General features: G+C 42.8%; 1 protein-coding gene across 1 annotated transcript in view; it reads left to right on the top strand.

Moving 5' to 3' along the window:
* The window catches only part of LOC143434544 (uncharacterized), a 164,841-nt gene that overhangs the window by 128,981 nt on the left and 11,269 nt on the right, over positions 1-24,591 (top strand). Inside the window, exons 13-14 of the mRNA XM_076913575.1 lie at positions 2,609-2,674; positions 18,896-19,210. The gene's annotated coding sequence lies outside the window, so the exon portion shown is untranslated. The remainder of the gene's footprint in view (positions 1-2,608; positions 2,675-18,895; positions 19,211-24,591) is intronic.

Raw genomic sequence — 24,591 nt, 5'->3', positions numbered from 1 at the left:
TGTTAGTGCTCCTCCATACTCCTCCTCCTGCCCCCACCCTTCTCCCTCTGCATCAGTGGCGTGGACTGGTGTGCTCCCGATTCTCCCTAATTCCGCTAGCAAACGTTGTTTTCTAGAAGGCTCCTTCTGCTTCACATCAGCCTGTGGTTAGGACACTCGGTGGAATCAAAGGAATGGAAGAGTCCCAGGGAAGGACAGGCTGTGCCTGGGTCTAGGTGCTGAACTGCCCTCTGGCCAACTTCCCTCTGTTTTCAACTGCCAGATGCAGTTTCTAGGCCAGGTTCTCCAGACTCTCAGAGTTCTGTGAGGGTTATATCAGAAGCATGTGAACTATATCCAGTACTTTAAAAATGCCTGGGAGGTTTTATATATCACCCACATCAAAGCCTGAAGAGACTGACTCGAAAAATGAAGAATGTCATCCTTTGTGGGGAGGGGTGGGAATGAGACTGGAAGGTGTGGGGAGAGTACACCAGGTAAGCCCACTGTGAAGACCATAGCCCACATGAAGAAACCGACTGTTGTGTCATCTGATGTAGGATGTGCAGGGCGGGGAGTGGTATGAGAGGCCTACAGTCTCAGCACTAGGAAAGCTGAGTTGCGTTCAAGGCCAGGTTGAAACTATTTGGTGAGATCCTGTCTGAAAAAAAACAAAATAAGGTGGAGGATGTGGCTCGGTTGGTAGACTGCTTGCCTAGCATGAATGAAGCCTCAAGAGACCCTGGGTCCCATTGCCAGCCTTGCTTGTTGGGCATGGTGGCATCCAGCACTTCAGAGCGGGCAGCTGGAGAATTGGAAACTCAAGGTTATTCTCAGCTACATAGCAAGTTCAAGGCTACCCTGATCAACATGAGACTGCCTTAAAAACTAAATCAAAAGAAAACCACCACCAATACCAATACCATTACCAATAATAATAATAATATGATGATGATACTGCCTACTTATTTAATTAGGGAGTATAAAATAAAGAGTATAGATGTAGAAACAAGGCCAACTAGAATTGAGCTTCCAGTAAGAAGACTTGGGCAATTTATCTAAACATCTCTGGACCTTAATTCATTCATCTATAAAATAAGGCTGATACTTTCTATCTGTGATGATCTCAACTAATGTGTATTATCCATTGAGTGCCTACAACAAAACTACAACCTAGTTTCTTTATAAATGTAGTTTATTTATAGATAAAAATCTATACTTAAGCCTCCTCTCTCTCTCTCTCTCTCTCTCTCTCTCTCTCTCTCTCTCGTATATGTATTTGTGTATGTGAGTGTGTGTGTGTGTGTGTGTGTGTGTGTGTGTGTACATGGCTGCATCAGTCTCCTTTAATATTCATTGAAGCCAGGTATAGTGGCATTTGACAATGACCCTAATGTGGAGGAGGTTGAGGCAAGATATTCCCAGTTCAGGGCCAGTGTGATGTACATAGCAAAACCATGTATCAAATAAATAAATAAATAAATAAATAAATAAATAAATAAATAAAACGAAGAAACAGAGGAAGGAAGGAAGAAAGGAAGGAAAGAAGGAAGAAAGGAAGAATTTTCGTGTCTAGTCCCAGGTCTCTGACTAGGGATAGACAGGGAAGTCCCAGGCCCTCTGTGTTGTCACAGGACCTTATGCTGGTGATAATTCTCCTGACCACACTGCACTTGCTGAAGCTCACCTGTTCCACTACTTGATCCCTTTGTGAGGTTTTTGCTATTATCTTAATTTAACATTTATTCATTGTGAGTGTGTGCGTGTGCGCATGCGTGTGATCTGTGGGAGCATGCTGTGGTGCAGATGTGGAATTCTGAGGACTGTGGCACTGGCTTTTTCCTTCTACCTTTACATGGGCTCTGGGGACCCCACTCGGGTTAGGAAGCTTGTTCAGAAAACACTCTTATCCATTGGCACATCTTGTTATCCCTCCCCTTGCTCCTTCTTTAAGACAAGATTTTAGTCTAAGGCCCAGGCTGGCCTGGCTTCAGCCTGTCAAGTGCTGAAATTACAGCCACGAGCCTCCAGCTCTCTCTGATTTTGACACAACCTTGGTGACGAGTTGCCTGGGTGTTTATCGAGACTTGGGATTTGGAGTGGGAAGAAAACAGGATGCAGATAAAGTCCATAGAAAAGATGCCGCATGAGAGGAACATTGGAGCCTAAGTTCTCAGCCTTGGAACATGAAGCCACAGGCCTGTCTTCCCAGAAGAAGTACATTCCTCCTTTCTTGGTCCAAAGGGACTCTTCTAAGTGCTTGCTTCTCCATCTCTTACCTCATCTGTACCCTGTACCTCGAGCCTCGGCTCTCTCAAAGTTTATCCCTTTCTTGGCTCACCTGAGAGAGAAAGGCTGGTTACCACCTTCCTCCATGCAGGCCAGGTTAGCTCTGAGGAGCAGGAGCTCGCTAACATTCTCTGGAACACTAGCCGATGCCCACTGAAGTCTTGGTAGACCACCACTACAGAGATGACTCCTACATGCCAGCTTTTAGCTTAGTGGCCAATAGTGTAGGAAGGATGGATTTGGAGCTTGTCTTCTGATTTAAGCTAAATTTGTCCTTTATTATTTGAAAGACTGTAACAAGTTGTTTTTTTTTTTTTTTTTTTTTAATGTTTTCCATCAGCACATTATTATTTATTGTTCTTAATACCTGGAGGCTACTTGAAGACAGACTTAAGTCTCAAAGTTGGTAAGTAAACAAGCGTTTCCTCATAACATCTTGAGGCAAGCACTCAAACGTCTCATTTTCCACGTGACGTTCAGGTCCTCTAATTGACTGTGCCTAACCACATCTTATAATCAGTTTTAAAAAAAAAATACACTCTTGGACATAAAGTTGCTTAACAATTTATTCGTTCTTCTTAATCAGCATGTTCAGACAAAATAAAAACCAAAGGCAGAAACAAGTAGGATTTAATATGGCTTTATTTGGACTCTAAATATATGAAATCAATTGGCCGTGTTGGGGATTCACATGGCCCCTGTTTGGAGATGGTCACTTACTGTTCCCGAGGGTATAAACATGTCCAGAGGGCAGTTAGTGAGGTTGGTAGAGGAGCACAGGTAGCCTGTACGGTCTCATGGGAGTGTCTAAGGCTTCATTCTAGAATCTGCTAGATACTAAAATGTTTAATGTTGAGGTTGGTACAAAATACCTTTTTTTAGAAAGTAAAAAAGATTTATTTCATGTGTCTGAGTGTTTTGCTTGCCTATATGTAAGTACACTGTGTGCATACGTGGTGCCCATGGAGGTCCGAGGGTGCCAGATGCCCTGGAATCGGAGTTATATCTGATTGTAAACGACCATGTAGGTACTGAGAATACCCAGGTCTTGTGCAAGAGCAACAAGTGCTCTCAGCCACTGAGGCAACTCCCCAGCCACTGGATACCTTCATTTATCTGGATCATCTGAGACTCCAGAGACTTATGCCTCTCTCTTCCTACCATGACCCAGAGGAAAGTTGAGAAATAGGGTCAGTTGGTCAGGATAGGCAAATTACGGCAACTGATCCTCAAATTTCAATGAGTTGACCCAGTACAAATGTACCACCCTTCTTCTCATAATCCGGTATGGCTTAGAATAATTCTAGTAATTCAGGGACACAGGCTTCTTCCAACCTGTGGCTCCATCTTCTCCAAGGTTACTTCCGTTCTGCCAGGTAGGCAGGAAGTCTTTAGAAAACAACCCCATAGGGATTTGTATAATGACCAGGCAGGGACATTGGCACACATTAGCATCTAGTCACAAACAGAGGAAGCGTAGGCAAGAGCTGAATTCCTAACTCTGGTCAGTTTCTGCCACAGAGGGTTCTCAGGCAAGTATATAGTCTTGTCTTTCTATGCAGCCCTAAACAAATGTCTAAAATAAATATGCTACCCTTTTTGATTCATTCCACACTTAGACCATACACTTTTCTCTTGGTCATTTTAGGAAAAAAAAATATTCCAACATCAGCACCTATCTCATGATTGCTGTCAATCAGCTCAGATGGAAACTTACTTGTCTTTACATAGGCCTCTCTACAGTTTCTCGATACCTGTTGTGGCCCGAGCTGCCCCGCGTTTGACGGCCATTGTATCCCGGTCCAAGCTGCCGCTCCGGTCCTCCGGTCGGGGTTCAGCAAGAGAGAGAGGCCAGACAGAGTGTGATTCAATCCCATTTATTCTTCAGTCTCCCTGAAGTGTCTTAAGTCCTAAATTCCTAGTCCCTAGTTCCTAGTTCCTAGTGCCTAGTCCCTAGTGCCTCCAAGTTCCAAGTTACTTCTTCCAAGTTCTCTTCCAAGTGCCTGCTTCTCTGTCTTCTCTCTGCTGTGTCTGATTCTCTCTAGAACCAAGTGTCTTCTACCTAATCTCAAGTAATCTGTTACTTTCTCTGTCTGCCTCTATCCTTTTATATGTCTCACTTCTAAGCCATGACTTCAGGTCATGCCTTTAATCATGCCCTTAGGTCTTGTCTCTAAATCTGATCTCTACACTTCTAAGTCACGCTCTTAAATTACACACCTTTAATCTCACACACCTTTAATCTCACACACCCAAGGTATCTAAACCAAGATTATCGGAGTGTGCTCAGCTGTTGTAGGCTATTGTAATCCAAGTCTCATGTCAGGGTATATGGCTCAAGATGGCTGCAAAGCTGATAGCCGCTTTCTGCTAAAAGTCGGCCCCCAACACTGAGACAGTGTAGAGATGTTGGCTGTGAAATGCTCTTCTACTTGCACCTTGTTGCCTTACCTGATGGTTACCATGGAAACACTGGCTTGGGATCTGCATGAAGCCACATAGATTATTTAGCCAGACTAGGACCTATGAAGGTCCTAGTATATAGAATATAAAGGTGTTATGAACATTTAAAGAATTACTCTCATATCCACGTTAGTTCAGTGGGGCTACCATAACAAAACACTGTAAGTTGAGTGAGTGACAGACATTGTGTCTTGACATTTTGGAGGCAGGAAACCAGCAACTTTGGTGTCTGCTTTCTGGGTCAAGGATGGAACCTTCTCAGTGCATCTACATGTGAGTGGGCCCCTCGGGAGGTTATTCTTAAAGGCTCTGGACCTGTGAGCTAATCACCTCCCAAACTTTTATTTCTAAATATTATTTTAAGGCACAGAGTTTGATGTACAAATTTGAGGGAGACATAAAATTTCAGGCCATTCCAGTGCTTCTCCAAAAAAACCATTTTAACAGTGTTTAGAAGGCTGTGTTAGGAAGACTGTGAGTTAGTTTAAGGATAGTCTGGACTCCAGAAGCCATACTCTGTCTCAAAAAATTAAAATTTTACTTTTGTTTGTTTTTTCTCAATCAACATACTTTTTGTAGTTGTCACAGTTCCTTCATCGTCTGCAACCTTTCTTTAGTTTAGAGACATCCATGTATCCTCATCTACTCCCACTGAGGCTTTAGCTTCCTCGAGGAATGTTTGTTCATTTCTTATATAATGAGGGTAATGACGTGGACTTGGCGAACTGATGTTGATAAGTCTTGGTGTGCACTATGAGCTGGATTTGTATCAGTTTGAAATGAGGCTACAGACCATCATAGTAGAGAAAGCATGGCAGCATGTGTATGAAGTCATGTTACATCCACAGTCAGGAAGCAGAGGGAGGAATACCAGTGCTCTGCTCACTGTTTCCTTTTTGTTCATTTGAAGATTCCAGCCATGATATGGAATCATTCACATTTAGGGAGTTTTAATACACTCCCCCCCCCAAGGAAATTTTCTGGAAGACATACCCAGGAATTTGTCTTCTAGGTAATCATAAATTTAATCAGCTTGATAATGAAGGTTAAACACAATCAATATATCCCAAGCCATTGTGATACCTCCAAATATCAATTAAAAGCCTAATAGTCTACCCCTGGCCAAGAAATCTCATTTTCATCTCATAATGCAAAATGGATTTAGTCCATCTTTAGAATTTTCCAGTCCAATGCTGTCCAAAAGTCCAGAATTCAAAGACTTTCCTAAGACTTAAGGCAATTCCCTCCCATGAGCTCTGCAAAACAAAATCAAATGTCATACCTCCACTACAAAATTGCACAGAGTAAATATTCCCATTCTGAAAGTGAAAGATAGGCACACAGCAAGAAAAGAGTGGGCCAAAACAATATTGGGACTCAGCAGGCAAACATCAAACCCGAAACTCCATGTCTGGCGATTTAGACTTATTGACAAAATGGCCTTGGACACCTTCTCTGCTGTATAAAGCACATGTGACCTCTTTTTTCAGCTAGCTCCACTCTGTGCCTGAAGCTTTCTAGGGTCTTGGCATCTCCAACATCCTAGAGTCTCCATGGCTACTTGGGCTTCACGTTCACCTTCATGAGATGGCCTTTACGACCTCCCTGCAAGGACTCTAATGCTACTACTACAATTGGCCTCAGTGGCTTTCTGGAAGCCTTGTGCAACCTTTCATGGCCCTGTAACTTTTATAACTTTTATACTTTGCATGCTTATAAAGCCTAAACCACATGGTTGACCCTGAAACTCCCATTGCCAACTTAAGATAGTCTGGCTACCCTTTATCACGTGTGTAGTGACCTTTTTGTGCCTTGGTGGCTGATCCAGAGGAAACACTGCCCTTGTAGCTGTTTTCTAGGGGGGACTCCTTCACTGGTATTCTTAGTTCAGGCTCTATCCTTTAAAATTAATTTTCAGTTTCAGTTTCACAAACTGTAACCTTCTCTTGGTGGAACGTTTCCCTCCGGGCACTGTTTATATGGACACAGTGTAGAATGCAAGGCTTCTTTTTCATGGTCCTGACTTAGCACTGCTTTTTTCTGCACCTATCTACCTTACACTTGCGCACATACCTTTTCTTGCCCAGCTGCTCCTTTTTTTTTTTTTTTTTTTTTTTTTTTTTTTTTTTTTTTTTTTTTTTTTTTTTTTTTTGCATCATTTTACCTGTTCTCAGCATAGTTGTAAACAAAGACAATGAGCCTTAGTAACTGTGCCACAGCTCAGATGCTATCTTGTCTTGAAATATCCTCTGATGAGCAAATTAGTCCACGACATATGAAGTCAGTCTAACAAGTTCTTAGGACACAGGCAGAATGAATCCAGATTTATTTTATTTTATTTTATTTTATTTTATTGTTTTGCCAGACTATAATGTGAAGTATTTCCAGTCCAGTTCCCAATGATGTCCTTATTCCCTCCAAAACCTCATGAGCTGAGCATCTACTGTCTAAGATTTTCTCAGCATTCTGTTCTTCTAAGTCCCTACCAGAATGGGTCTTTAAGCTGTGCCTGTGCCAGTCTAGGTCTTCTCTAGCCCACAGCTCCAAACTCGTTCACATTCCCCCCACACAAATTCCAAAAGTCTACCAACCACAAGGTCAAGTTTACTGCAGCAGCAACCCTACTTCTTAGCATGGATCTCCCTTATTGTTAAGTTTTCTGGTTGCTGTGACAGGGTTTCCTAAGTAAAGAAACTTAAGGAAGGAAGGGTTTATTCTGATTAAGTTTAAAGATGTGGTTGATCCATCATGACAAGGAAGGGATGTCAGGAGGAGCATGAAGTGGCTGCTCAGTTGCATCTGCAGTCAGGAGTGTTTGCTGTCTCCTTTTAAATTCTGCTGCTCCTTGACACCAGCTGATGGGATGGTACTTCCCACATTTAAGGCAGGTCTCCACTTTAGTTAAACCTTTCTGGAAAGAGCATCACAGACATGTACAAAAATTTATTACACATGTACATAGTGCCAGCATGTGGGAGGCAGAGGCAGGAGGATTGCAAGTTTGAAGCCAACATAGACTACATAGTGAGTTCCAGATTAGCCTGGACTACCTAGAGAGCCCACCTTAAGAAAGGCTAGAAAAAAGGAAGGAGAAAGAGGGAGGGAGGGATTGAGTCCATCTCACTGAGCAGACTGCCCTGCACATCATACACAACTGTATGACAAATGTCACAGTGGCTGAAAGGTCCATGGTGTAATGGGACTAGGAAAATGATGGCCTCACCCTGTCCAAACAAGGAAATGTCACAAAGGAAGTAGCACGTGGGCTGACGTTTGAGAGGAATGAGCTTTTCCTCGGGAAGCAAGGCAGGAACACAGGGAGCTCTTGCTCTCCTCTCTCTACAGCACGGCATTTAGGGGGAAGATGGGGAGGAGCTTAAGCAATTTCTAAGTTCCCATGGGGAGGCCGGGAGGTCAGTTCTCACTTAAGGAACGTGAGCAGAAGGGTGTGCATCTTGTCCTTGCTAGGGCTGGAAAGGGAATGTGCCTTTGTGCCATTTTCCCCCCAGTTGTCATGAACCGGGAATGAAGAACTCTGAAGCAAAGCTCCAACACAAAAGTAACCTGGAGGGATTGTTGCACAATACAGAAATCACCTTCTATTTTGTTAATCTAATGATGTATCACAGTTTGCTCGTTAGCAAGCTCTGCCTGTATTACAAGACAGTCAAGCAAACAGTGGTACAGGTAAGCACTGGAAAAGTGTCTGACACATGATGCATGCTCATGATTGCACCAAGGGCATGGTGAGGAAACAGACGCAGAGTAGTGGTGCCAGAGCGTGAAGTAGGTGACTGGTGGGAGTGAGGTACTATGCTGGGATAAATAGCCATGTCTCAGTCACAAGTTCGGAATACCACCTTGGAGATTTATCTTCCATCAAGTGCAAGGGAAGCCACCAAGGATATAGAAAAGAGGGTAGCGTGGGTTTTGAAATAGTAGAAAACACTCAAGAACCTTCCTTGATTTTCATCAAATGAAAGGTGCGATCCAAAGGTAAGCAATAACAGGATTTTAGAACCAGGAAGCCTCATAGTCTGGCTGAGTCTCATTGAACAAATCAGGCCTGCAAGTACCTCTGCCAAGATCACCCAGCTAAATGCTGGCAGGGCTGGGGCCCGGAAGGAGAACTGCTTTGTCACCAGCCCCACACATTGTTCCTCCCCCTGTATCACAGTGCTTCAGAGCAGTGGAGACCAGCTGCTGTGCCTGCGCTTAGGTTCCCTAATGAAGACATTAGGGATTTGGAGGCAGAGTCTTCTCCATGGAAGGCCATCTTTTCTGTAATTCCTCATCTGGCTTGAACCACTATTTTGGAAAAGTGCCATTTTTCAACATCAGATTTCCCTGGGGGACAATTGGAGATGTGCTTAGTGGCCTGTGGAGTACCCTTGTACTTTCTGAGTTTTTCTTGGGAAGATGAGAAGAAAGTAGCAGTGGTTTGAGATCCTGTAAACAATTCCTGGTCCCTCGGCAGCCGGGTATGTTCTGGCTCACCCAAAAGGACTGAGGTTCAGCTGGCCAGCTGACTGTCTTTAGGGGTCAGTCAAACGTCTTCTTTGTTTGTCTGTTTAAAAGGTCATGTAGCTAAATTTTAGTATCTCTTTTCTGCTTATTAACTCACTACCTCTGGTTTTTATGTATGGTTAGATGACTCCATTATTCATTTAAATTATTTTCAGTCCATCTGCAGGAGGACATACATTTGTTTTCCAACAGCAAGCAGGCGTTAAGGGACAGCTGTTTCTGATGGCAGCCTCGGATAAACACGGAGTGGTCTGATGCAAGCAGGACTAGTTAGCACTGAGCATACACTGAGAGTAAAGGAGGTGAGGTAACCGCCCACTGACTCACGAGAGGAGCACGCTCTCTTACACCTAATCCTAGTACTCGGGTGATGCAGGATCTCGACGGGTTAGAATCTAGCCTGAGCTACACAATGAGTTCCAGGTCAACCTAGGCTACAGAGTAAGATTCTGTTTCAAAGGGGGGAAATGCCTCTGAGATGTCCAGGGAAATATATTTCTTAATGTTAGGTGCTTTCCTATCTGTAGTTTTAATACAATTGTGCCTCTTGTACTTCAGTTGCATTTTCATCTTTGCCAATCTGGCATGCTGCTCAGTTGATAACTTAGTTGGTTATTAATGAAAGTTTGGCCTGATTAGGTTTTAGGGAACATAGAGTTGCTGCCTCAGTTCCTGAGAAGTGCATCAGGGGCCGCAGACAAGCCAGCTCTTAAGCGCTAAGAAGCGCTTGGTCTATCAAATTAAGACAGATGTTCGCCATTCACTAACTATAAGACCTTAGACAAATGTCTTAATTTCTCTGAGTCTTTGTTTCCTTATTTGTGACAGGGAAAATAACACATGTGTTTTGGGGGTGAGATGGTTAATCTTGACTGGCAACCCAGTTGAGTTGAGACATGCCAGAGAATGAGTAAAGCAAGCCTCTGGTGGAAATTTTAGGGGCAGTTTACATTAGAAGGGTACTGACCAAATCTAAGGGTTTAACCCCTTATGGGCTTCAATTGTGAATTGATTATTAGGTGGCAAAACCGTGAGAGGTGGCACCTTGAAGGAAGAAGTGAGGTGCTGTGACTGTGCTTTGGGAGGCCTGCTTGGTCCTAGCCTCCTCCTGTTCCTTCTCTCTGCTTCCTGACTGTCACAAGATGATGCGACTTTCTTCTTCACCTTCTTCCCCTCTGATGCTTTGCTTCTTCCTGGCCCAGAAACAATGGAGACAGTCGAGCACAGGCTGAGACCTCTGAAACTGTGAGCAGAACATGCCATTCTTCCCTTTGCTCAGGCATCGTGTGAGAATACGCTAGCACAAAAGTATTAAAGTCACCAACACATATGAAGCTCCTTCTTGGTGGGACAGAGTAGGCTGCTGAGTCATTTCCTTTGTGAGATACTGAGATCTCATTAATAGCACTTTATTTTTTAAATTTAGAATATTTTTTTCTTTTTTAATGTTTATTTTTATTTCACGTGCATTGATGTTTTGCCTCCATGTACATCTATGTGAGGGTGTTGCATCCTGGAGTTATAAGACAGTTGTGAGCTGCTGTGTGGGTGCTGGGAATTGAACCGGGGTCCTCTGGAAGAGCAGTCAGTGCTCTTAACCACTGAGCCACCTCTCCATCTCTAATAGCAGTTCTTTACCTGAGCTCCAAACAAAGAGTGAACAGATTTAGGCCAAAGTATCAGTTTCATCTTAGTTCGATTGTTGTAAGAATAGGTCAAAGGCCAGGTATGTGATAGGTATATTCTTGTTTCTCACAATGTTTCTCAAGATTCATTTAGACTGGAAGCCCAAATCAGGGTACTGGCATGATCAGGTTGGGGTGAAGGGCCCTCCAGGACCTTCTAGAACACTGACTGGTGTTTTCCCGATATATCTTTTCATGGGATGAAATGAGCGAGTCTTTCTGCAGTCTGTTGTAAGGGCATAGATCCCACTCATGAGGACTTCCCTCTCACGGCCTAATCACTTCCCGTGGACCCAGCCTCCTAAGACCATCTGTGCTGGTTTGGATGAGAAGTGTCTCCTTAGGCTCATAGATTTGAATCAAGTTGATGGTGCTGTTTGGAGAGGTTATGGAGCCTTTAGGAGGAAGAGGAAGGTGGACTTTGAGGGCTTAGAGCCTCACCCCACTTACTGTGTCCTTCCCTTCCTTCCTGGATGTAGATGAAATGTGATCAGCTAGCTTTCTGCTCCTATGTCCATGAGGGGTGGAAAAGGTTAGGTTGGGTCATTGGTTAAGAAAAGCATAGGCAACTTGAATCCAAGAAAGAATACAAGTTCAGAGGTAGAGCTTAGACATCTGAGTAGAGGAGGAGCTCTCAGAGACTTATCTGAAAAAGGAGTTGAAATTCCTAATCATGGAAGCGGGGCGACTGGGCCACATGTTTCTGATGGATTTGGATCTGACTTGTGAGCTCTGGAGCCTGCGTCTCCTGGAGATGGCTCTCATTGTGGCACTGGGTTACATGCACTCTTCTCCAGCTCCCCATCTTTAAAACATAAGCCTATTTTGTGATTATAAGGCTCACACATGCTCAACATGAAAAATTCAGAAATCCAGGGTATATAAAGAAGAAAACAAAAATAACCTATGTCATCACAAGGAAAAGCTAATGTTCACATATATTTCTAGTCAGTCTTTCTCTTATGCATATGATTATATAGCTAATGTAGTTCTATCTATATAGTTTGATTTTGCATGCTGATTTTTGCACTTAAATGATAATATAATCATTTTTCCATGTTATTAAGAGTTCTCTGTAATTAAGCATCATTTAAAATGACATTTCCCCCTGGTTTTAAGCACATCTGGATCATTTTCTACCAATTAATGAAAATCTCCAAAGAGACCTTTTGGGTTGGTGAATAGGGTGTTCCCAAAGGTGAGAGCTTTTCAGAGGCCCATGCATGTGGAGGACTTCCTCTCTCAAGGTTTTCTCAGATAACCTACTATTGAGATCACGGAGGACCAGAGGGTGACACCCATCACCTTTTCCGTGAAAAGCAAAGAAGTCTAAGCCAGTGCACATTTGAAGCCAGGGTTGACCTCCAACCCTGGGGAAAGAATGATAACTCCTTTCCTATCTATCACATCTGTGTGTGATACTCAAAAGAACCACCATGTTAGTCTAGAGGGCCATCATAACAAAACTCCATAGACTAAGTAGTTCAAATATCAGACATTCTTCATGGTTCTCGAAGCTGCCAGTCCAACACCAATGTGTCAGAGTTTGGTTTCTGCTTGAGCTTTTTCCTTAGGCCACATTCTTGCTGAATCCCCACATGGTCTCTCCTAGTTTTTTGTTTGTTTGGAAGTGCTGGGAATGTAACCCAGGTCCCTGCACATGGAAGGAAGGTACTCTACCATTGAGCTCAGTCCTGGACCTGGATAGGCTCATGTTGAACAAGACCCCACCCTAAAGGCCTCATTTTAACTTAACTATCTCTTAAAAGCCCTTATCTCCAATTTTTTTTTTTGAGGTACTGTGGGTTAGGACCTCAACATGAATTGGCTTGGGATTACATAATTCATTCCTTAACCACCATCGATCCTTTACACAGCTGTGATGTGATACAAGCTGGTAAACACTCACCTCCCAGAAATTAGTGCTGTCAAGGCTGGAGTTACCGGTGCCGTCAGGAATCTTCACTTTCCCAGCATCCAACAGATCATCTGCTGCACAGGCACCAATTTCCTGAAAGACAGATGCCTCCCTCAGTCCTCAGGGAAATTCATGGAATCACTCTGTGACTGTGGCCCAGGAGGGCAAGGAAGAATCTGCAAAGGTCTAAGGAAGTCATCTAAACTACATTCTCTTGAGAGACAGACTTCCGAAAGTATGCCTTTATTTGCATTTTTACGTGTATTTTTCTGTATCTAGACTCTAGTGTTCATGTTATATGTGGTAATTCATTACACAGTACTTTCAATTGCATCTCATGAGAACTTTTTTTCCTTCCTACCTGAAAGGACATTTTAAAATTTAAAAGCAAAGCTCCTTCAGGCCTCTCCCAGACCAAGTTCTAAAGTTAGTGACGACAACTACAGTAGGTTTTATCACCTTTCTCAAAATATTCCATGTTATTGGAAGATGGTACCTGTTAACAGTGCTTCCTTTAGCCGATGAAATGCAGGTTATGGGAGTGAGGTGCATCCATGTGGGGCAGCTTCACGCCATCTTTTCTTTCCCTTGCCATGTTTCAGATAGCAGCTGCCCCCTCAGTGCAGGCCACAGAGTGAGGACAAAATGGGAGCAGCCTCACAGCGGACGTCTGATTGGTGAGAGGCGGGGATGGCTTGTCAGCTGCTGGTGTAAGCCACTGAGGTCCTCAGGGTCACTTGTTCCTGGAGAAGGACCATAATTTCCCTGATGGCTATGCCACTGTAACATACCATCTCTTTCACAAAAGTCAGTGAACGGTAGCTGAGACTCTCCCTGACTTTTAATGAGTTAGAGCGACCACAGGAGAACAAGCCTCCATGTGGATGCTGACCAGTAGGTAGGCATCACTTGCCATCTGCATGACCTGCTTCCACACACCGCTGCGCTCCTCACCTGCTTCACATGCCTGCCTCACTGACCTTATAACCCCGAGTTTCTAATTCAACAAGGAGGGCCAAACATCAATTGGCTATTGTATTTGTACTCAAGGGCATTCACCAAACTATTGAGCAAATGGATAAAAAGTTATTACGTTATTATCAACAGATAAAAGCTCTGCCCATTCTCGCTTTTACTTAAGAGGAGGGTTGTTATTTAGGTTTTTTTCTCTCTCTTTTCCTGCTTCCTTCTTCATTGTTTTCTTTATAACAGAGATAGCCCCAATAATAATTACAGCTATTGGCCCAGGGTGTAACTCAATGGTAGAAAATATTTTTAGGTACATTATACCATACGTTCAATTTCCAGACCCCAAGTTTCTTAAAAGAAGGAAAAATATGTAATAACTGTGGCTGTTATTTATCAACCTTCTTAAAGAGGAACCAAAGTCCTAGGAGCCTTGAATGCAAAGCTTGGCCACCCCTGAAGAAGGGACTCAATTATTTATTTTCCAGTGAAAATAGCTCATTTCAGGTGATCATGATCATCATGTGGACCATCTTAATTATAGATTAGTGGTAGTTGTGGGGATCATAACAAAATCACTGTTCAGGTTTATTGAATGTCTATAATAAGGTGTGTTTTTGCACACACTGTTATTTATGGGCTAAGTGCAATTATTATTATGACATTTTGTCACTAAAAAAAGTGAAGACTTAGAGAGATTCAGGGAAGCTTGGTGATTAGCCACCTTCCATTCACGCAACATACAGTAAATATTATCAAATGCTTTCTGTGTGTCAGGCAGTGTCACCGACATAAGTGGCAGCAACAACAACTCAGGTAATGGCCCTGTTCTCACAGAGCTTATATTCTGGTGAGAGAGGAAAACAAGGAACTGTAAACTAAGAGTCAAGATGATTTCAGGAAGTGACTAATGCTCTAGGAAAAATAAAACAGGGCAACTGATAATTGTGTAAGTTACTTTTCTGTTGTTGTGAAAAACAACAACAACAAAAAACCACCATGACCAAGGCAACTTATAAAAGAGAGAATTTCATTGAGCTTTATGGTGTCAGAGGGTGAGGTCATGATGGTTCAGCAAAGGCATGCTGGTAGATATAGCTAGATCACATCTTAATCTGTAAGCAGGAGGCAGGAAATACACTGGGAGTAAATAAAACTAGTTTTTTGAAACATCAAAGACTGCCCCAGTGACATACTTCCTTCAACAAGTCCACACCTCCTAATCCTTCCCAAACAGCCACCAACTAAGAACCAAATGTTCACTGCCACAATAATGATAAACAGAAACGGGGACAATCACAGACAATGGATGAGGGATGAGAGAGAAATAAGTAATGTGAAGTCAACTGTGATGGTTTGAATGAAAATGTCCCTATAGGCTCAGATGTTTGAGTACTTGGTCTCCTAGGTTGGTGGCACTGCTTGGGTAGGTTTAGGAGGTGTGGCCTTTCTGGAAGAAGTGTGTCACTGCGGCAGGGGTGGGGTGGGATGTTGAGATTTCAAAGTCACAAGCCATTCCCAGTTTGTGCCCTCTGCTTTCTGTCTGTAGTTGGAGATAGGCCCTCTCAGCTGTTAGTACATCCATGTTTGACACCTGTTGTCACTACTCTGTGTCATAGGATTTTTAGCTCTTTGGAACTGTGAGCCCAAGGAAACTGTCTTTTATAAGTTGCCATGGCCATGGAGTTTTATCACCGCAATAGAAAAGTAGCTCACACAGTGAAGTACAACTACTTAATAAAACAGCAAATGCCAGGGCTCTGAAGGGAAAGGACCTTGATACATCACAACGGTAACTGAGCTAGAATGCAAAACTGAGCTGTCTGGGGTTTACTTCCTTTATAGTTAATTGAGGTATGTGTTTTGCATGCTGTAAATGCTGCCTCTTTTATATAAGCTTGGTGTTTTAAAAGTATTGTCACAGATGGGTCCATTCATCGCAACTACTCAATCCATGAATATTTCCGGTACCCCTGAAGAAGTCTTGGTTTCATGGATGTCATCCCTGCTGCTGATCTCTACCCTCAGGGAGCAACTCATCTACTTTCTGCCTCTCTGCATTTTCACACTATGAATATGTTACATGAATGGATCCTGACGTGTGATCGTTCCTTTAGCATGGTGTTCTCATGGTTTGCCCACGTGAAGCACATATCATCAGTATGTGTCTTTACATGGTTATAACAGATTTTATTTATCCATTCTTCAATTTGTAAACATGGGTAGTTTTCACTCTTTGTCCATTATACATAATACTGTTATGAGCATTTATGTACAAGTATTTGTTTGGATACACTTTTTCATTTCTCTTGGTATATATGCTACTAGGAAAGAATTGCCCAGTGGCTGTGTGGTTGAGTACTTTGAAGAACTGCCATGTAGTTTTCCAAACTCAGTGTTCTATTCTGTGTGCTCAGTAGCATTCTACGACGATAATTTCCTCATACTGTCACTAACAGTTGGTATCGTCATGGGCATTTTTGTGGGTGTGAAGATTGTATTGGGGTTTTGACTTGTGCTTTCCTAATTACTAATGGTGCTGAGCGACTGTCTGCATGCATAAGGGCCACTTGTATCTAGTTTTCTGATAAATGTTTATTAAGATTTCTTGTTGATGATTTCATTGTTTTTTATAATAGAGTTTTGGTAGGTTTCATATACTCTGAATATAAGGTCTTTGTCAGGTGTCTTAATAGGGTTATCTTTCATTCTGTAATTTACCCATTTCTTTTTACTCTGCTCCTCCTCTTCCTCTTCTTCTTCTTTGAATTTCAAAGCAACAATAAAATAATTTAATTATTCTACTACTAGGGTAGTGAACTTATACACAGCAGTCTTATACACAGCATTATTGAAGTACTATACGTTAATATAAAGAGGAATTTTTGTGTTGTATTTTTTTTACTTGTTTCTCGATTGCATCTTCCTCTCCCTCCTCTCCTCTCACTTCCTCCCTCTTATTTCCCCTCCCCCTATTCTCCAGTCAGTCCTCCCTTTCTCCTCAGAATAGGGGAGGTCTCTCATGGATATTAACCTGCCTTTTTATTTTCTTGATGGTATCCTTTGAAACACAAAAGTGTTTATTCTTCTTATTATTATTAGTAGTAGTAGTATGTATGTATGTATGTATGTATGTGGGAGTACACCACAGTGCACACATGAAGACCAGAGGACAACTTTTGGGAATCAGTTTTCTTTGTCCACTGTGGGTTCTGAAGACTGAAGTGAGGTCAACTGAGCTGTCTCACTGGCCCATGAAACAGAAAAACTTTACGCTTAAAATCCAATTGTTCTTAATTTTGACACTTTTGTTCCGGTGTTATAGCTTAGATTCCCTTGCACCTCTGTTTCCTCTAGGAAGATATTTATTTATCTAGGTGTCGATTAAGCACAGACCCTCCCACATCCTGGATACATGTTCTACCACTGAGATATATCTCCATTCCAGAAGAATTTTGAGGGTTTTTTTTTTTTTTTTTTTTTTTTTTTTTTTTTTTTTTGCCAGGCATTGTAGCATATACCATAATCTCAGCAGTCAGAAGGCAGAGACAGAAGGATTGCCATAAGCTCAGAGCCAATCTGTTCTATATAAGAGGTTCCAAATCAGCCAGGCTACACAGTAAGACACTGTGTTTAAAAAAAAAAAATAGAAAGAAAAAAGAAATGTAGTTTTAATTCTTACATTTAGGTCAGTGATTCATTTTGACTTAGTATTTTATTAATTTTTTAAATTAGAGTACAAAATAATGAGTTTCATTGCGGCATCTCCATACATATATATTTTACTCCACATAGTATTTTGAGGGAGGAGTATGGTGCTGAAGAGAGTCCAGATTTACTCTTTTGCATGTAGATATTCAGCTGGGCCAGCACCATTTGTTGAATAGAGTCTTTTTATTTGGGCATATGCCACAACTCCTGTAATCCCAGCTAACTGGGAGGCTGAGGCTGGAGAACTGCAAGTTCAAGGCCAGCCCAGGCTACAGAATGAGTTCAAGGTCAGCAACCATAATTTAGTGAGGCCCCGTGTCCAAAGAAAATGTGAACACTGAGGGACAAGGACGTAGCTCGGTGGTCGAGTGCTTACTCGGCACATATGAGGTTCAAACCCCAGCACCAAAGCCAAACAACAAACAAAATATTTCTCTCCTATTAAGTTGTTTTGACACCTTGTCTGACATTGACCGTAATGTGTGGGTTCATTTCTATACCATCAATTCTTTGCTGCTCTCCACAGGAAGACCACTGTAGGTTCATGTTACACCTCCGTTCTTTTTCAACGTTGTGGTATCTCTTCTGGGCTATGACTTAGATAAGACGTTTATAACCAGCCAATTTGTGCAAAAGAAAAGATGTTGAGATTTTGATAGGAACTACATTGGATGTCATTGATAGCTTATAAAACTACAATAGATTTTACACACGTATTTTGTGCCTTAACACACCTCTGAACTTGATGTGTTCTTAATTATGATTTGTTACTGCTTCCTCCCCGAGGCACACTGTGTTAGACACTATAGAAAAAACAAAGATGTTCTAAGATGCTTATGATGTAGGTTAAACTTACTGGGAAAACAGCAGCCATGTTAGGAGCAAAGAAGGAAGTTGATAACTGCCAAATGAGTGTTACAGAAAGTTGGAATTCTGAAAAGACGCTTCAAGGCTGGAGAAGTCTGGAGGGGGAAGGGGAAGGGTTAAAGGCTCGATGTGAGCCTGCGCGCCTTCTTTCCTTTCTGCCTCCCTTTTCTCCTCTCTTTCCTTGCTCTACTTTCACCTGCCCAATTTCTTCGAAAACACTGGTAGAACATAACCAGAGATGACCACCATTCTTCAAATCTGGCTGGTCATCTGAATTTCTTGGAAAGCCCTTTAAAATCTAGATCCCTGTCTACCATTGCAGAGCTGCTGTGTCATGCTCCCAGGTGCTGGGTCACAGAAGGACAACTAACTGCATTAGCATTTTGATCTGATTTTCTGCCGGAGTTGGGAATTTCTGGGTATAGTATAATTATATCCACATGTGGTTCGGCATCGATCCTTACCCAACTGTACCTCTGGTTCTTTTCAGGATACTCTCACATCCAGAAGGTCACAAGGTCATCTGGATAAGACATCGTGAGTGAACCTGTATGGCTTTCTATTGAAAGCCACATCAGTTGCACACATTTCTAAGAGGGTTTGTTAGTGCATCTGTTTATGGAGACGACCACTATATAAAACAGATGCTTATTTTTCATAAGAAGTTTATGGACTGTATAAGAACCTTTTGCTATGCTGACCACGTTCCTCCAAGTCACTTGTAAGGTGTATATATACATTATCCAAGATTTTTTTTTTGGACAGAAATCTGCCTGCCTCTGCCTCCCAAGTGCTATGATGAAAGGTGTGTGCCCCAACTCCTGTGCTTTTAATATTTTTAAAAATTGATTTACTTATGTATATGAGTGCTCTATCTGAATGTGCCTGAATGCCAAAGAGGGCATCAGATCCCATTATAGATGGTTGTGAGCCACCAACTGTATGGTTGCTGGGAGTTGAACCCAGGTCTTCTGGAAGAGCAGCCAGTGCTTTTAACTGCTGAGCCATCTTTCTAGCTCTTAATGTTTTTAAATAAACTAAGTATCTGGTTTCCAAAGTCTTCTGCATCTCAGCTTTCCCAGAAGTAACTGACCTTTTAAAGATACTTTTAACTACACAGAATATTAGTTTGCAGTGTTAAGCATGTCTATAAGCACTATTCATATTTTTCTACAGCCTTTTTCTCACCTTGATGCCTTTGATATTTATGCATATGAAACTGATAGAACTACTCTGTTCTTTATAACATGGTAACATTATACTATGGAGTGCTGAAATAATACTATCCTGCTGTGTGACTATTTTCCACTCTAATCTCCCATAAGTAGAACTTCATTATGTCAATAGTTTTGTTGGTGGTGGTTTTTGGGGGGGTGTTTTTATTTTTATTTTTTTAGATTTCAGTTCGTCATGCCACCCACATTCTTGAGTATGTCTGCTGAGACACATGTAGGAGTCTGTCTGGAGTATAAATTAGGATGGAAATTGCCCGAAATGGATATGCACCTCTGATTTTTACCAGGTTGCTTTAGAGGCATTTTTTTTCTCTCTCATCAATAATTTGTGAGAATGTCTGTTGCTCTACACTGAGAACCACTACCACCAAGTCTGTAAAGCTAACACCAGGTTGGACCACTACCACCAAGTCTGTAAAGCTAACACCAGGATGGAGAGAGTGCTCAGTGGACAGAGGAGCTTGTCGGCAAGCCTGACGACCTGAGTTCCATGTCCCAGCCCCACACAGTGAAGGAAAGGACTTCCTCATGTCATCCTCTGATCTCCACACTTGTGCTAAGGCCTATGTCTGCTAAATAAATACATGTAAACTATTTTAAATTATTAGAAAATAAACATCTGGGGCTGGAGAGATAGCTCAATGGTTAAGAACACTGACTGCTCTTCCAGAGGTCCTGAGTTCAATTCCCAGCAACTACATAGTGGCTCACATCCATTTATAATGGGATCTGATGCCCTCTTCTGGTGTGTCTGAAGAAAGTGACAGTGTACTCATATACATAAAATAAATTAATCTCTTTTTTAAAAAAAGGAAATAAACATCTATGTGGGGTTTTCATGGATTCTATAGGGTACCTTAAGAGTGTGAATGGAAACAGGCTTGAGATGTTTGGTGAGCTGAGATCCTCTCTGCCCCACATATGTGTATGTATAACAGCCTAACACACTGACACGTGAGTGTTAGTTAACTATGTCTCTGTGACTACATGCCTGACAGCATCAGTTTAAGGGAGGAGAGATGTATGCTGGTTCATGGTCTCAGGCAATATGGCCCATTACAGAGGGGGAAACCATGGCATTGCTGTTGGTTGGGCTTTGGCAGATTATTCACATGCTGGCTGGCCAGGAAGCAGAGAGCTTAATAGGAAATGGGGCTAGGTTTTAACCTTCAAAACTCCACCCTCAATGATTCACCTCTGCCAGTTACATCTCCTGCCACACAGTTTGACAATCTTCCAAAACAGCACTACCGGCTGGCACCAAATGTTAGCACATGAACCATGAGAGAGTTCACACTGAACTGCCTACAGAAATGTCTCTGTCTTTGATTAAGACACATCTATCTTGGCTGTGCTTGGATCATTAAGAAAGGTTTGCTCCACAACCCTTGCACATACATATTTTTGTTTGTTTGTTTGGTTGTTTGTTTTGTTGTTGTTTTGAGACAAGGTGGTATAGAAATTGCAATCCTCCTGCCTCAGCTGTTCAAGAGCTAGAATTATGGTTGTGCACCACCACGCCCAGCACTGCAGACCCATTTAATAAGACAGCAAGATGTGATTTACCAGTCCACAAACTACCTTTACCAGTTACACTGACAGGAGTTGGTTGGTCCCTTTCTGGAAGCTCTAGAGTCAATGCTTAGGACAGGATGCATGTCAGAGCCGCCTGGCAGCCTACTGGGCGGTGTCACTGTGGGCCTTTTCAAAGCCTGGAGGAATCTGAGAAGCAAGTGAGAGGAACGATGCATGAAAACAAAAGGCAGTGGAAAGAGTGACCAGCCAGCAGGCTCCGGCAGGCTAGAACGCTCTGTCCTTGTTATTGCTGCTTCATGAAAATGCCGCGGGCCTTCTGGCAGGGTCCACAAGGTAGAGGCTTCCTGGGAAAACAAAGATGAGGGATGCGGACCTGGAGGTTGGGGTTCTAGCTTCCCACTTCCCTATGGATGCTTCACAGGGAGGTCAGAGACCCCTGTGTCCCTCAGTAGGTGTCTGCTGACCGCTCCTCTGTCCTGGCTGCTTTCCCAAGAGGTTTTTCCCTCCCACTCACAAGCAGCAAGCTCTGGTCTCAGAAGCCTAGCAGGGCTGGTTTGGGAGAGAGGCTGGGTGGTGCCTGCTCTCAGTAGAGGGATCTAAAGGTCAGCAGAGGGGAGGCAGCAGGGGCCTCAATCCTGGTCAAGGCTGTTTGTCGCAGAGCAGTGACTCTGGTTGGGATGTCTTCATTCCCTCCTGCTTTCTTCTGAGCTCAGAAGGACTGGCTGGTGCTGTACTAAGGCAGCCTCTCTTCAATTTCCAAGAAACCAGGAAAGGGAAGAGCTTGAGTTTCTACTCTTTGGAATTCTGGATTCACCAGAAGTCAACCTCCACCTTCCCTCCTCAGAGTCTCCTTTCTTTGACCTATAAAATACCAGACTGCCAAGAAGGGACTTAGCCCACATTCTCTTTTTGTCTTAAAAAGTGGATGTGAGGACAAGGGGTAAAAATAGACCTTTGCGGATACAATAGGACCGAGCAGGGTGTGGCTTGCCTGGCAGCTGCACAAGCCGTTGTTTCTTTTGGTCTTGGAATGTTCCAGACTTTGCCTCTGCCTGATGAAATCCTAAAACACTAGCTTGAAAGTGGCTCCATCTCTAGAGTCAGCCATTCCCTTCTTTCTGATCGCCTAGCATTTTACTCTTATAAAAGTCATACCTTGGAGCTGGGGAGAGGGGGTATCTCAGTAAGACCCTATCTATCTATCTATCTATCTATCTATCTATCTATCTATCTACCTATCTCTCAATCTCTCTCCCTCTCTCTCTCTCTCTCTCTCTCTCTCTTACACACACACACACACACACACACACACACACGGTGGAAAGGAATTGAGGAAAACACTTGACATCCCTCTGCATACATATGTGCACAAAGGTACACATGCACACAAGCATTCATCATATTTTGTTATAATTGCTTATTTGGGATTGTGCCTTATTACATTTCCTCAGCATTTATAGACTGTATTTTAGCATCATAGTTCTTTAATAGGTGTTTATTATATGAGTCAAGGTTTCTTGGCACTTGTATTCAGTCTCAAGTTTTTATTTTGTCTGTTTGACTGCGGGCTTACTCATTTTTTTCAGTGCAAGTGACAGGTAAAGTACCCAGGGATTCAAACACACTAGACAAATAGTCTACCATTGCACCTTCCCACTCCCACCCTGACCCCCATCCCCATCCTCCATCTCCCAGCCTGCTTCTGTTTCTCAGTTAGCCCTGGCCTCTTCTTAGGATGAACTGCTGGCAGTTTCACTTCAGTGTAAAATACAGGTTTTGCTAAAATGAAATTTAACTTTTTTTCCCTAAGGAATTGTTCTGGTAGGAATGTATTTCAGATATATCACTTCTGTTACAGGTACAGGAATTGTTTTCAGAAAACATTGCCACCATTGCCTTCGAGAGGCAAGTTAGTGGTCATTTTCCATTTACGGATGGGCAAATGGAAGCTTTCTTTTTCATTTACCACTCACTCTGCTTAAAGAAGTATGTGAGGAGTGTTATGGGTTCCCAAGGTGTGAGGGACAAGATCTTGCTCTGAGGACAGTTACACTCTTATCTGAATGAAGAGGCATTTGCACAAGAAGGCAGCTGTGTTTTGAAGTCCATGATGTGAGGCGTGCAAAGGGTCCCAATAGAACTTCCAAATGGCATAGAAAAGATGGGTCAAAGAGTGTCCAGCCAACAGGAGTGTGGACATCATTGTGCCATTTGATATGAATAGATTCTGTGCTATTTATTGTCCATTTGGCCTTTGTTGGTTTCTTGTAACTGTTATAACAAATTAGCACAAACTGGTTGGCTTAAAACAACAGAGTTTTATTTTCTTAAAGTTCTAGAGGCCGCCAGTCTGAAATGAAGGCTTGGGCAGGGTCAGAGTCTCTTGAGGCTTGGAGAGTGGGGGATAGTTGGTCTACTGTTTCTTCCGGTTAGTGATAGCCTCAGGCTTGCTTTGGCTCCTGGCCACTCCAGTCCAATCTGTTTCTGTGGTCACGTGGACTCCTCCAATGTTGTAAAACTTCCCATGCTACTCCCTGTAGGAATGTGTGTGACTGAACTAAGGACCCACCCAGAATGTGGGCTAAGCCTCTCCTCTCATGACCCTCAACTGAAATCACAACTTTTGCCATGGAATGCAGTAAGTATCCTTGGGTTCTGGAAATTAGGCTGTGAACATATACTGGGTGACAAGGAAGACCATACTCTTCTCTGCCCTGGGCTATATCTGATAATCTGTTACCCCCATGCAATGTCACCTGGCTTACTTTGTCCTCTGGCTAACCCTTGGGCTTTCAAACGGGAGACATTAGCAAGTATCAGAGAGGAGGAGGAAGATGCTCCTGTCTGTCTTCAGCAGGGTGCTCTCCAAGTTTGCAGTGATAGCTATGCTCCTCCATAGTTCCTGCTCTTTCTGGGCTCTCGTTCCCTTTTCTCTTCATCCCTGGCTTCTACTAGCACTAGGCTGCGAGCACCTAGCACCCTAACTACCCATAATTCTGCCTATGTCTGTAGCTACGTCATAACTGCCTGATCTTCAAAGCCTCAGTTGATTATGTCTTCAGGTTCCTGTCATGATCTGGGTTGATAAAAATCTCAAGAGGCAACGTCTTCATTTCTAGAACAGAGCTACACTCAGGGAACTACAAGCTAAGCTGAAGCAACGACCAGTGGGCAGTGGACCTGGCAAACAATTCAGCTGTCCCTTTAGGGTCTCTCATAGTGAAGTGCTGTTTCTGTATCCTGCTGGTGTCTTGCTGTCATGATTCTTGCCTCTGTTGGCCTTGCTCCATGGTGCTTTTTATGTTATTTTATATTTTATTTTATTTTATTGTTCTACCCAGTGCTGTCTGCTACCATCCTGGTGTCTGATGCCATTGACTGTGGCTGCTGTCTTCTATGTACCACTTAGTTTAGT

Source organism: Arvicanthis niloticus, chromosome 15 (assembly GCF_011762505.2).
Source record: "Arvicanthis niloticus isolate mArvNil1 chromosome 15, mArvNil1.pat.X, whole genome shotgun sequence".
NCBI classification, from domain to species: domain Eukaryota; kingdom Metazoa; phylum Chordata; class Mammalia; order Rodentia; family Muridae; genus Arvicanthis; species Arvicanthis niloticus.
The sequence above is the reverse complement of the archived record's forward strand: the minus strand, read 5'-3'. Positions and strand labels throughout refer to the sequence as shown.